We start from the raw sequence: 13,595 nt of genomic DNA, 5'->3' as shown, positions 1-13,595 counted from the left end.
ATGCCTCCATCAGAAAAGACGAATACCCAACATTTGTAGCAACATGGACAGGCCTGGAAGAGATTATGCTGAGTGAAATAAGTCAAGCAGAGAGAGTCAATTATCATATGGTTTCACTTATTTGTGGAGCACAACAAATAGCATGAAGGACATGGGGAGATAGAGAGGAGAAGAGTGGAAGAAATTGGAAGGGGAGGTGAACCATGAGAGACTATTGGCTCTGAAAAACAATCTGAGGGTTTTGAAGGGGCGGGGGTGGGAGGTCGGGGTACCAGGTGGTGGGTATTATAGAGGGCACAGATTGCATGGAGCACTGGGTGTGGTACAAAGACAATGAATACTGTTATGCTGAAAATAAATATAAAAATTTTTTTTAAAAAATGAAGGACAGTAAAAGGGGGGTTTGAAAGAACAGAACATAACAGGCATTTGGGATACAGTCAGAAGGTATAGTATAGTAACTGTAGTCCCTGAAAGAGAGGAGAGAATGGGCATGAAGCAATACTTGTGGAGAAAGAGACCAAGGATTTTTCTAAAACTGTTAAAGACATTGACTTCTCAGGTTCCAGAAGTTAAGCAAATCCCAGGTAAAATAAATCACCAATATATCTCAGAAATATAAGAAGCAGTTGCAATTAAAAGTTTGATGAAGGCAACTCTGTCATTGAAATGAAGGAGAAGATCTTGACCAGGAGATAGCTCTCATTTACCTAATGAATTCCATAGCTTTTATACAGTAGTAGGAGTCATTGTGCAGGGTCTCAAAAGGAACACACACAAGAAAGGATGGAAATTATGTCACTAAACAGAGGTTATACTCAAATCAGTCTTGGGGTGTCATAAAAAGAAGAGGTTGAAAGGGGGAAATGAAAATGAATAGGTTTAATTTGTTGGTAGAAAATCTATAAGCTCATAAAACTATAGTTAGTAAGCAAACTAGCCTACCAAACTGTAAATTTTCTAAATTTTGTATAACAAGGCAGAAAGATCTCAAATGTCCTACCCCAAAAGAGGAAATTATTTCTACAGGAGTCTTCCACATGCACCTGCCACATATTGAACACCGTACCATTAACAATTGAAACTGTGTTTACAAGTCACAGGTTCAGATAATTGGCATAAAATGATTGGTAAGCCATAGAGACTAAAACTGAAAAGGTTTTCTCTTCTTTCTCTACTCAACATTGAATTTCTGCTATGATATTTGGAAACAGCTATGTGGTTCTGAGTTCTCTCAAGAATTAAACTGGGTTCTGATGACCTGATTTTGCTTGGGTAGCTCTATGGCCTTGGAACTAACTTGAGAAAAATTTTTTGACTTTGTTAATATTAAGTGTCCTATTACATTCTGTGTTGTTTGAAAGTGGGAGACATCAGAAATTTGGATCGAACCAATTCAACCTGACGATGCTATGGAAAATATCCAATAAAAACAGCTGAAACTATAGCCAATGAAAGAAATCTACCCAGAGACCTGATTAAGAATTCTGCTGGCTGACAAAATACGGGAAGCAACCCAAGTGTCCATCAATAGATGAATGAATAAAGGAGATGTGGCATATATATACAATGGAACATTACTTAGTCATAAAAAATAATGACATCTTTCCATTTACAACATGGATGGATTTACAGCATATAATTAAATGATATAAGTCAGTTGGAAAAAGACAAATACCATATAATTTCACTCATATATGGAATTTAAGAAAACAAACAGGGGGCACCTGTGTGGCTAGTTGCTTGAGCATCCAACTCTTGCTTTGGCTCAGGTCATGATCTCATGGGTCATGGGATGGAGCCCCATGTCGGGCTTCTGCTCAGCAGGGAGTCTGTTTGAGACTCTTTCCCTCTGTCTCTTCCCCTACTTGTGAGCTCACTCTCTCTCTCTCAAATAAATAAATCGTGAAAAAAAAAAGTAAGAGAAACAAAACAAACAGAAAAAAAAGAGACTTAGAGAAAAAACCAGACTCTTCAATAAAGAGAACAAACTGATGGTTGCCAGAGGGGAGGTGAGTGGCAGATATGGGCGAAACAGGTGAAGGGGATTAAGACTACCCTGAGTAATGTATACAACCTACCCTGACTACACTGAGTAATGTTTACAACTGTTGAATCACTATATTGTACACCTGATACTAATATAATACTGTATGTTAAGTATATTGGGATTAAATAAATTAAGAAATAATAAAACAAGTTAAAATAAATAAAAATTAAGAAAGCCAATTCTGGGGCATACCTGGCTGAAGAGCATGCATTCAGTCAGAAGAGTGTGCAACTTTTATCTCAGGGAGTTATGAGTTCAAGCTCCATGTTGGGTGTAGAGATTACTTAAGTACATAAATAAACTTAAAAAGAGGGGAGGAAAATGTGGTGGAGGAGTAGGAGACCTAAATATCATCAGGTCCCAGGAGTTCAGGTAGCTAGTTATCAAACCATTCTGAACACCTACAAACTCAACAGGAGATCCGAGAGAAGAAGAGCAGCAATTCTAGGAACAGAGAAGTGACCACTTTCTGGAAGGTAGGACATGTGGAAAAGTGAATCCAAGGCAATATACGGGAAGAGAGACTGTGGGGGGAGGGTCCAGCTCCTGGCAAGCAGTAGAGAAGTGGAGCACAAAATTGGAACTTTTAGAAGTCTGCTCCACTGAAGGACATCGCTCCAGAGACTAAGTGGGGGTGGAGCCCTCACAGAGACAGTGTGGTCTCAGGTCCCTCAGGGTCACAGAAAGACCAGAGGTGCCTGAGTGTGGCACAACTCCCAGGTGTTGGATCAGGGAAGCCGGCTACAGAGATGGAGCTGAGGAGTGCTCTTTCAGCTTGGAGTTGCCTTCAACTGTGACCCCAGGCATAGTTGGACCACCGCTTTTTGAGCAGGAACCATACGGATGGCAGATCTGAGGAGACTAACCTTCCTTCCTGGAGAGGAGTGGCATGGGAGTGCACTGCAGGAATCTGCTGGGTTTGGAGACTCAAAATGGGGTCATGGGCAAAGATAGAAATGCTGGGTCACAGACCAGGTGAGCACAGAGCGTGGCTGGAGACCAGGGAGTTGGGAGGTATTGACTGATTTTCTATGAGGGCACATTGAGGAGTGGGGCCCTGAGCTCTCAGCTACTCCAAGGCCAGAGATTGGAGGCTGCCATATTCATTCCCATCCTTCAAAGCCGTATGGAAAGCGTTCAGGGAACAAAAGCTACCAAGAGCAAAAAATGAGCAGATTACTTAGCCCGTCCCCTAGCAAGAGCAGTGTAATTCCACCTCAGGCAAAGACATTTAAGAATCACAGCAACAGGCCCCTTCCCCAGAAGAGTAGCAAGAACATCCAGCCAAGACCAAGTTCACTGATCAATGAGAACTGAGGAACTCCACAGCTAGGCAAAAACAACACATAGAATTCATGGCTTTTTTCCCCATGATTCTTTAGTCTTTCAAATTTTTTAAGTTTTATTTTTTTCTTATTCTATTTTTAAAATTTTTCCTCTTTCTTATTTTAACATTTTTAACTATTCTATCTTATCAATATCTTTTTAAAAATCTTCTTAAATTTTCATTGTTATAGTCTTAGTCTATCCCTTCATTGTATTTAACCTTATTTTTTGTATCCATATAGGTTTTTCTTTCTTTAAAATTTTGGGGTACAGTCTCTTCTAATAGATCAAAATATACCCTAAATCAAGCGCATGGCTTTGTTCTCGTCTTGAGCCTGATCACATTCTCTCCTCTTTTTTCTTTTTTCAACCAACTTCTTATCTTATCAATTCCTTTTTTAGAATCTTTTAAAATATTCATCTTTATAGTCATATTCCATCCCTTCATTATGTTTACCCTTATTTGTGTGTGTGTGTGTGTGTGTGTGTGTATGTTTTTCTTTCCTTAAAATTTTGGGCAGTAGTTTCTTCTAACAGACCAAAATACACCCAAAATCAAGTATGTGTCTCTGTTCTAGTCACCAGTCTAACATATAAAATATATATATTTTTCTTTTTTTTTCTTTTATTCCTCTTTTCTTCTTCCCCCGCCCCCTGCCCTGGTTTCAGGTCTCTTCTCATTTGATTAGTGTATATTTTTCTGGGGTCATTGCTACCATTTTAGTATTTTGTTCTCTAATTCAGCTATTCTTAGTGGATAAAATGACAAGGTGGAAAAACTCACCACAAAAAAAAGAACAAGAGATGATGGCTAGGGACCTAATCGATATGGACATTAGTTATGTGTCAGAACTAGAGTTCAGAATGATGATTATCAAGGTGCTAGCTGGCTTGAAAAAAAGCATGAAAGATACTAGCATCTCTTTCTGGAGAAATAAAATCCCTTCCTGGAGAAATAAAATCCCTTCCTGGAGAAATAAAAGAACTAAATTCTAACAAAGTTGAAATAAAAAAAAAAAACTATGGATGAGGTACAATAAAAAAAATGGAGTCTCTTACTGCTACAATAAATGAGGCAAAAGAGAGAATTAGTGATATAGAAGGTCAAATGATGGAAAATAAAGAAACTGAGAAAAAGAGAGATAAACAACTACTGAACCACAAGGGGAGGATTCAAGAGAAAAGTGATACCATAAGATGAAACAATATTGGAATAATTGCAATCCCAGAAGAAGAAGAAGAAGAAGAAGAGAGAGAGGGGCAGAAGGTATATTGAAGCAAATTATAGTAGAGAATTTCCCTAATTTAGCAAAGGGAACAAGCACCTAAATCCAGGAGGCAAAGAGAATCCCCCTCAAAATCAATAAAAATGTCCCACACCCCGTCATCTAATAGCAAAACTTACAAGTGTCAGGGACAAAGAGAAAATCCTGAAAGCAGCTCAGGACAAAAGTTCTGTAACATACAGTGGTAGGAATATTGAATTGGCAGCAGACCTATCCACAGAGACCTGGCAGGCCAGAAAGGACTGGCATGATATATTCAGAGCACTAAATAAGAAAAATATGCAGCCAAGAATACTATATCCAGCTAGGCTGTCATTGAAAATAGAAGGAGAGATAAAAAGCTTCCAGAACAAACAAAACTAAAAGAATTCCCAAACACCAAATCAGCCTTACAGGAAATATTAAAAGGTCCTGTAAGCAAAGAGAGAGACTAAAAGTAACAGGCCAGAAAGGAACACAGACAATATACAGTAACAGTCACCTTACAGGCAATACAATGGCATTAAATTTATATCTTTCAATAGTTATCCCTAATATAAATGGGCTAAATGCACCAATCAAAAGACACAGAGTATCAGAATGAATAAAAAAACAAGACCCATCGATATGCTGTCTATAAGAAATGCATCTTAGACCCAAAGACACCTCCAGATTTAAAGTGAGGGGGTGGAAAACAATATACCATGCTAATGCACATCAAAAGAAACCTGGGGTGGCAATCTTCATATCAGATAAATTAGATTTTAGGCCAAAGACTATAATAAGAGATGAGGAAGGACACTACGCTATACTTTTTAAAAAATATTTTATTTATTTATTTGACAGCAAGAGAGGGAACAAAAGCAAGGGGAGTGAGAGAGTGAAAAGCAGGCTTCCTACTGAGCAGAGAGCCTAATGCGGGGCTTGCTCCCTGGACCCAGGTTTCATGACCTGTCCAAAGGCAGATGCTTAATGACTAAGCTACCCAGGTGCCCCAACACTATATCATACTTAAAGGGTCTGTCCAACAAGAAGATCTAACAGTTTTAAATATCTATGCCCCTAACATGGGAGTAGACAGTTATATAAACCAACTAATAACAAAATCAAAGAAACACATCAACAATAATACAATAATAGTAGGGGATGTTAACACTCCTCTCACTGAAATGGACAAATCATCTAAGTAAAAGATCAACAAGGAAATAAAGGCTTTAAGTGACACACAGGACCAGATGGTCATCACAGATATATTTAGAATATTCCATCTCAAAGCAACAGAATACACATTCTTCTCTAGTACACATGGAACATTATCCAGAACAGATCACTTCCTGGGTCACAAATCAGGTCTCAACTGGTACCAAAAGATTAGGATCATTCCCTGCATATTTTCAGATCACAATGCTTTGAAACTATAACTCAATTACAGAGAAATATCCTTGATGAACATGGATGCAAAAGTTCTTATGAAAATACTAGCCAATAGGGTCAAATAGTATACAAAAGGGATTATCCACCACAACCAAGTGGGATTTATTCCTGGGATGCAAGGTTGGTTTAACACCCACAAATCAATCAATGTGATACTATATGTTACTATAAGAAAGAACAAGAACCATAAGATAATCTCAATAGATGCTGAAAAAGCATTTGACAAAGTAAAGCATCCTTTCTTGATCAAAACTCTTCACAGTGTAAGGATAGAGGGTACATACCTCAATATCATCAAAGCCATCTTGAAAAACCCACCACAAATATCACTTTCAATGGAGAAAAACTGAGAGCTTTTCCCCTAAGGCCAGGAACACAGCAGGGATGTCCATAATCACCACTGCTATTCAACCTAGTACTAGAAGTCCTAGTCTCAGCAACCAGACAACAAAAAATAATTAAAGGCATCCAAATTGGTAAAGAACAAGTCAAACTCTCACTCTTTGCAGATGATATAATACTTTATGTGGAGAACCCAAAAGACTCCACTCCAAAACTGCTAGAACTCATACAGGAATTCAGTAAACTGTCAGGATATAAAATCAATGTGCAGAAATCAGTTGCATTTCTATACAAAAACAACAAGACAGAAGAAAGAGAAATTAAGGAGTCAGTCTCATATACAGTTGCACCCAAAACCACAAGATACCTAGGAATAAACCTAACCAAAGAGGCAAAGAATCTGTACTCAGAAAACTATAAAGTACTCATGAAAGAAATTGAGGAAGACACAAAGGAATGGAAAAATGTTCCATGTTCATGGATTGAAAGAACAAATATTGTGAAAATGTCTATGCTACCTAAAGCAATCTACACATTTAATGCAATCCCTATCAAAATACCATCAATCTTCTTCAAAGAAATGGAACAAATAATCCTAAATTTTATATGGAACCAGAAAGGACTCCGAATAGCCAGAAGAATGTTGAAAAAGAAACATCAAGACAGTATGGTACTGGCACAAAAACAGACACATAGATCAATGGAACAGAATAGGGAGCCCAGAAATAGACCCTCAACTCTATAGTCAACTAATCTTTGACAAAGCAGGAAAGAATGTCTGATGGAAAAAAGACAGTCTCTTCAACAAATAGTGTTGGGAAAATTGGACAGCCATATGCAGAATGAAACTGGACATTTCCGTACACCACACACGAAAATAGACACAAAATGGATGAAAGACCTCAATGTGAGAAAGGAATCCATCAAAATTCTTGAGGGGAACACAGGCAGCAACCTCTTCAACCCTAGCCACAGCAACTTCTTCCTAGAAACATCGCCAAAGGCAGGGAAAGCAAGGGCAAAAATGAACTATTGGTACTTCATCAAGATCAAAAGCTTTTGCACAGCAAAGGAAACACTCAACAAAACCAAAAGACAACTGACAGAATGGGAGAAGATATTTGCAAACAACATATCAGAAAAAGGGCTAGTATCCAAAAATCTATAAAGAACTTATCAAACTCAATACCCAAAGAACAAATAATCCAATCAAGAAATGGGACAAAGATGTGAACAGACATTTCTGCAAGGAAGATATCCAAATAGCCAATAGACACATGAAAAAGTGTTCCACATCACTTGGCATCAGGGAAATACAAACCAAAACCACAGTGAGAAACCACCTCACACCAGTCAGAATGGCTAAAATTAACAAGTCAGGAAATGACAGATGGCCAGGATGCAGAGAAAGGTGAACCTCCTACACTGTTGGTGGGAATGCAAGTTGGTGCAGCCACTCTGGAAAATAGCATGGAGGTTCCTCAAAAAGTTGAAAATAGAGCTACTCTATGACCCAGCAATCACACTACTGGGTATTTACCCTAAAGATACAAATGTAGTGATCCTAAGGGGCATGTGCACATGATTGTTTATAGCAGCAATGTCCACAATAGCCAAACTATGGAAAGAGCCTAGATGTCCATCAACAGATGAATGGATCAAGAAGAGGTGGCATATATACATATAATGAAATACTATGCAGCCATCAAAATCTTGTCATTTGCAATGACGTGGATGGAACTAGAAGGTATTATGCTGAGCGAAATAAGTCAACCAGAGAAAGACAATTATCACATGATCTCCATGATATGAGTAATTTGAGAGGCAAAGTGGGGGGTTTGGAGGGTGGGGAAGGAAAAAATGAAATAAGGTGGGATTGGGAGGGAGATAAACCATAAGAGACTCTTAATCTCACAAAACAAACTGAGGGTTGCCAGGGGGAGGGTGGTAGGGAGAGGGTGGCTGGGTTATGGACATTGGGGAGGGTATGTGCTATGGTGAGTGAAGTATGTAAGCCTGAGGATTCACAGACCTGTACCCTTGGGGCTAATAATACATTATATGGTAATTTTTTGAAAATCTAAAAAATTTACTTTTGCAGCAATATTTTGTCAAAAACTGAGGTACAACACAGTCACAGTGAGGAGACTAATAAGAAAGTCAGTATATCATAGAAAATTTACAAAAGTCACATTCTTCACAAAAGCATATTGTGATACAACCTCTCCCCAGCTAATAGAAAGCCAACAGCTAAAAGTCTATGAGATTATCATGGCCTCTTAACTGGAAGGAAACAAAGGTGCTAAGACCATCATAGGGACTTGTAGGGCTAAGGTCCCTCTTGGTGTAGATGCGTACCCAAAGATAGGTGAGTATTTTTGAGAAAATTCTGGTCTCAATGCAAGTACATCCTGGTTTGTTCTCTGCTAGGTGATGCCTGCTGCCTCTTTGGGGGAAGATCTGCTGTTTCCTAGCTAGTTGAGTAAGTCTGCTTAATTCTGGAGTAAAATGTTAGCAAGACCTCTGGGTCATAGTATATTTAAAACCATGTTCCCCATTTAGTTTGACCAGTAATAAAAGTCATAGTATTATTTCTCTACTTCCCAGTTTGATCTCAATTTAGAAGAGGAAGAAAGGATTGTTGTGATCTCTGAAAGCCCCAGTTCAAAGCTGCAATTGTAATATTCTCAAGAAGCAACAGGTTGCATAAATATTGTATAAAAAACTACAGTGCTTCTGGGATTTGGTTCTTATTCTCTTAAGGGCTCTGAGGTAGACCTCCTTCAAGAAATGGCATAATGAACTTTGGGTTTGACTGTCAGATTTCCAGAATCGGTGGATCATACTTCCAAACAAAGTGGGGAGGAAAAGGTCCCATATCAGATAGTAACAGAATGAGAGGGTGGGCTAAGGAGTAGTAGGGGAAGGACAATCACAGGGAACTGATTAACAAAAATTGTGCCTTTGGAAGACAGGGAATTCATCACAAGAAAAGATTAACAGCAAGTCATTGTGTCCCCATTTCATTACATTTAATATCACATTGGATTCGGTTTTCAGGCACTGAAATGAGGTAGGGCTGAGTGAGTCAAATGAAGAACTCCTTTATTTATTTACTTATTTATTAACAAGGAAAGGATAGCAGAGACCAGTATTAACTGAAATATCTGACTCATAATTGTAAAGAAGAATCTCTCAGAGAGAAAGTTGCTCACTAATTTCTGGAATACCAGTGTGAGTAGAAAAGATAGGGCCCAGAAAAGAGGGAGCTGGAGGAGTATGAGAGGGAAAGCCAGGCAACAGTGACATTTGTTGAGAAAACAGCAGCTAAAATTGGGAGCTTGTAATGGCTGCTAGGAAAACTCAATCCACTTAGACTCCACAGAAAGGGAGTAGGGCTGCAGTTCTGAGGGACAATCTATGTGGACACTCTGGGTTCAAAGAAAAAAAAAAAAACCAACCAAAGCTTTTTTCATTCTAGACTGAGGGGCTGAGAAGCAATGGGGGTAGAGCTGGGTTGGGTTTAATGGAAGAGAGACTGAGCCTGGTAGAATGTAACCTCTTACCAACAAACTTGCTGTTTCTTTTGTTCACTTTTGTATAAACCAGTATCTGTTATTCCCAGCCCATAGTAATTGCATAATAAATATTTTCTAATAGAGTGCCTGGATGGCTCAGTGGGTTAAGCCCCTGCCTTCTGCTCAGGTCATGATCTCAGGGTCCTTGGATCGAGCCTGGTATCGGGCTCTCTGCTAGATGGGGAGCCTGCTTCCCACCACCTCCCCACCCCCCCCCCCTCCCTACCTCCCCACCCCCCCACCCCCCCACCCCACCCCACCCCCCGCCTCTCTGCCTACTTATGATCTCTGTCTGTCAAATGAATAAATAACATCTAAAATTTTTTTTTAATAACTTAATTGGATAAATGAAGGGAATGGTTGACAGATATGTCTTCACTTAGTAGAGTACCAACATTGAACTGAGCTGTATATAAGCAATGAAGTGTTGTGCCAATCTATGAGCATGCCATTCATTTGGTCATTTATTCAATAAACATGAATGGAGCATTTGCTAGGTTCCAGGTATGGGATACTAGACTCTGGGGAATAACACATGACCACTTTTTCTGCCCTGAAAGGATTTGATTTAGAGGCTGCTTGAAAAGAAAGAAATCTGTTATAAACATTTTAAAATTTTATAAAATATTTCAGATGTTATCAAAACTACCCTAACTATCCTTCCCATCAGCTCCTCCCCCCTTTCCGTACCTACCCCCCATCCCAACCCCACCAACCTCAAGCTCCAAGCGATGGACCTCCCTGGCCTGCTGTTTGCCTGGCTTTCCTGACGAAGTAGGGAAACCACACAGACTTGATGAAAGAAGTCATTTCATGAGGTAGCTTCTAGAAGGCAGGGGCTAACTTTGCTAAGCCTTCATATTTGAAGCAGGCTATCTAAAGTAGTCATTATTTTAAATAGAGGCCTTCACATTACTTACAATGCACACTTTGTTCTTTTAGCCACCTCCCCCTCCCCGCCCCCCAAATCTTTACTTTCAGTTCAATGTCTGCACCCCCTTGTGTGAATGACACAGATACGGTCTGTGAACGAATTGAAAGATAAAAAGACAAATTCCTGCCTCCTCAGACTTCGCACGGTAAGGTTTACTCAGGGATGATAACTCAAAATAACCACCCGCAGAGACTCAGGCAGGAACGCTCCCCAGCCCTGATATAGATTGTACCCAGAGGTACAAAGGGCGAGCGCCAGGGTGCACGCCTGGGTGGAAGGCTGGACCCTTCTGGATTCCCTGGAGGTAGCCAATGGCCTCCTGGAGGCGGAGCTTTTGACTGACTGGCGTGGAAACTGACCAATCCGAACCTACTCTGGATAACCTGCCCAGGGAGAGCTGTAAAAGTTCTGGTGCTGCTGAGCCCAAGATTGGGGGGGCGGGGGGCGGGGGCCGGGGGGCGGGGGGGATGCTCCTTGGCAGCCTCTATTTACTTATCTGTAGGAAAGCATTTCAATTTTTTAAATCGCCAGTTTGGCCGTACTAGTGCCGATGACTGGATATCAGTACGGATATAGTGGCTTTCTATTCTTTTGTCTGCCGAGAGCATCACCTTAGAAGTGCTTTTTTAATGTATGCAACCATTCAATTCAAACAAGAGCTGATATTTACTTGCAGACCTCTTCTCCTAAGCAGCATACTTTGGTTTGTGGATAGATGCAGGGCAAATGTTGCTAAGACTGTTTTTTTTACTCATCTTCCTTACCTAATCCGTATTCTATTTCTAATTAGGCACTCAATAATTGTTTAAGAATAAACAGACACAAGTCCTTAGCTATTGCTTCCTCTGATGTCATTGTAAAATCTCTGCAACCTTCTGACCCTTTAGTGGAAAATCTTATCCTGTATCTGCAGGTTGATTTAAATTTAGGTATGTGTATTACTTGGTTTCTTCAATAAGTTTTAAGAATTTGCTAGCAACTCTTAATTATGATATTCAAGGCTACTGTTCACTCTTTTCCTTTTAGTACGATGTTCGCAGGCTCCAAGATTCTTGTACTTTTACCATTTCACAGTGTCATCAAGTTTCAGGCAGACAAAGAATAAGCTGTATAAATTTTAAAGTTCTGAACAAATGTTTCTTGATACCCTTTTTTCCATTCATTGTGAGTCAACTACCTTCCATGTACTGATCACAGTGTTCACCATTATTACATGGTCCTGTATTGCTCAAAGGACCAAAGAACAGGAGTTCAAAGGTGATGCCTGTGTGTGAATGCCATAATGTTGCTCAAGTTAGAAACAAAAGTCACTCAGATTCCAGAGTTCCTGAGGTCTAAGTGTTGGGCAGTTTCATACAGAGACAAACTTTGGCCTTCTGATAGCTCATCAGTGACCTAAGAAGAGCACTGTCCTCTTGCTGGGATTATGATTTTAGTGTGTCTAAGAAGAAAAAAGTAAAAGTTGTGAGTATGAATGGTGTTTCAAGAACGGGTTACCCCAGGATGATTCTGTGTTCCTCTATTAATTAATTGTTTTTTTGTTTGTTTTGTTTTGGGTTTTGTTGTTGTTGTTGTTGTTTTTGATAAGTAACAGAAACTAAGCAAAAAGGACAGGAAATTTATCATGAAGAAACAAAGGCAAGACACCTGGGTGGCTCAGTCAGTTAAGCATCTGCCTGCAGCTCAGGTCATGATCTTAGGGTCGTGGGATTGAGCCCCACATCAGGCTCCCTGCTCAGTGAGGAGTCTGGTTCTCCCTCTCCCTCTCCATCTGTGTGCTCACTCTCCCTCCTTCTCTCTCTGCCTCTCTCAAATAAACAAACAAATAAATAAATACATCTTTTAAAAAGAAGAAGAAGAAGAAGAAGAAGAAGAAGAAGAAGAAGAAGAAGAAGAAGAAGAAGAAGAAAGAAGAAGAAAGAAGAAGAAAGAAGAAGAAAGAAGAAGAAGAAAGGAACAACGATGACTTGTAGAATCCATGAGCAGGAATGGTTATGGGCCTTGGGAAAAGCCTAAAGTCATGAACTAGAGAGAAGCTGGGACTCTGGATCCAAATCTGCTTCCTCTTGCATGCCTGCCATATTCTTCACTTTCTGCTTCTGTCATCCTCATAATACCCTTGGTTAAAATATTTGACTTATGAATTCCTCATTATTGGAATTATTCCAGCAGAGGCTGAATAACTTTCTTTTGAGATTATGGCAGAAGGCATGTCCATGTTGAGTGGAAGGCAAATTACATTAAGTTATATATTTGGCCTATTCTAAATGTAAGATACTATGATTTTACCAGTTTAGGCTCCAATATCCACAAGGATTCCCTTCCATTTCACTTTCTCACTGTTTCTGTTAACCCACATTAATTTCTTTCTTATCTGTATCCCAGTCCTTCATCTTTTGTGTGGAGTCAATCAGTAGGTCTTATTGCCTATACCTCCCAAAAGCCTCTCAAGAATAATACTAGTTTTCTCCTAATAGTTGTAGAGCTGTAGAAAAGATAACGAAAGCATGAGCTCTTTAACCTAGGGATAAATATTGATAGATGTGCATCACAATTAAAAGCAGAGACTTTGGAGTTCAACTTCAGCTCTAATCTCGTTCCCAACTTTACTAGCTGTGTCATCTTGGAAAAATTACTCTCTGAGGCTTTTTCTCCGACTATAAAGG

The sequence above is a fragment of the Mustela nigripes genome, chromosome 14, assembly GCF_022355385.1.
Source record: "Mustela nigripes isolate SB6536 chromosome 14, MUSNIG.SB6536, whole genome shotgun sequence".
In the NCBI taxonomy this organism is placed as follows: Eukaryota; Metazoa; Chordata; class Mammalia; order Carnivora; family Mustelidae; genus Mustela; species Mustela nigripes.
The sequence above is the reverse complement of the archived record's forward strand: the minus strand, read 5'-3'. Positions refer to the sequence as shown.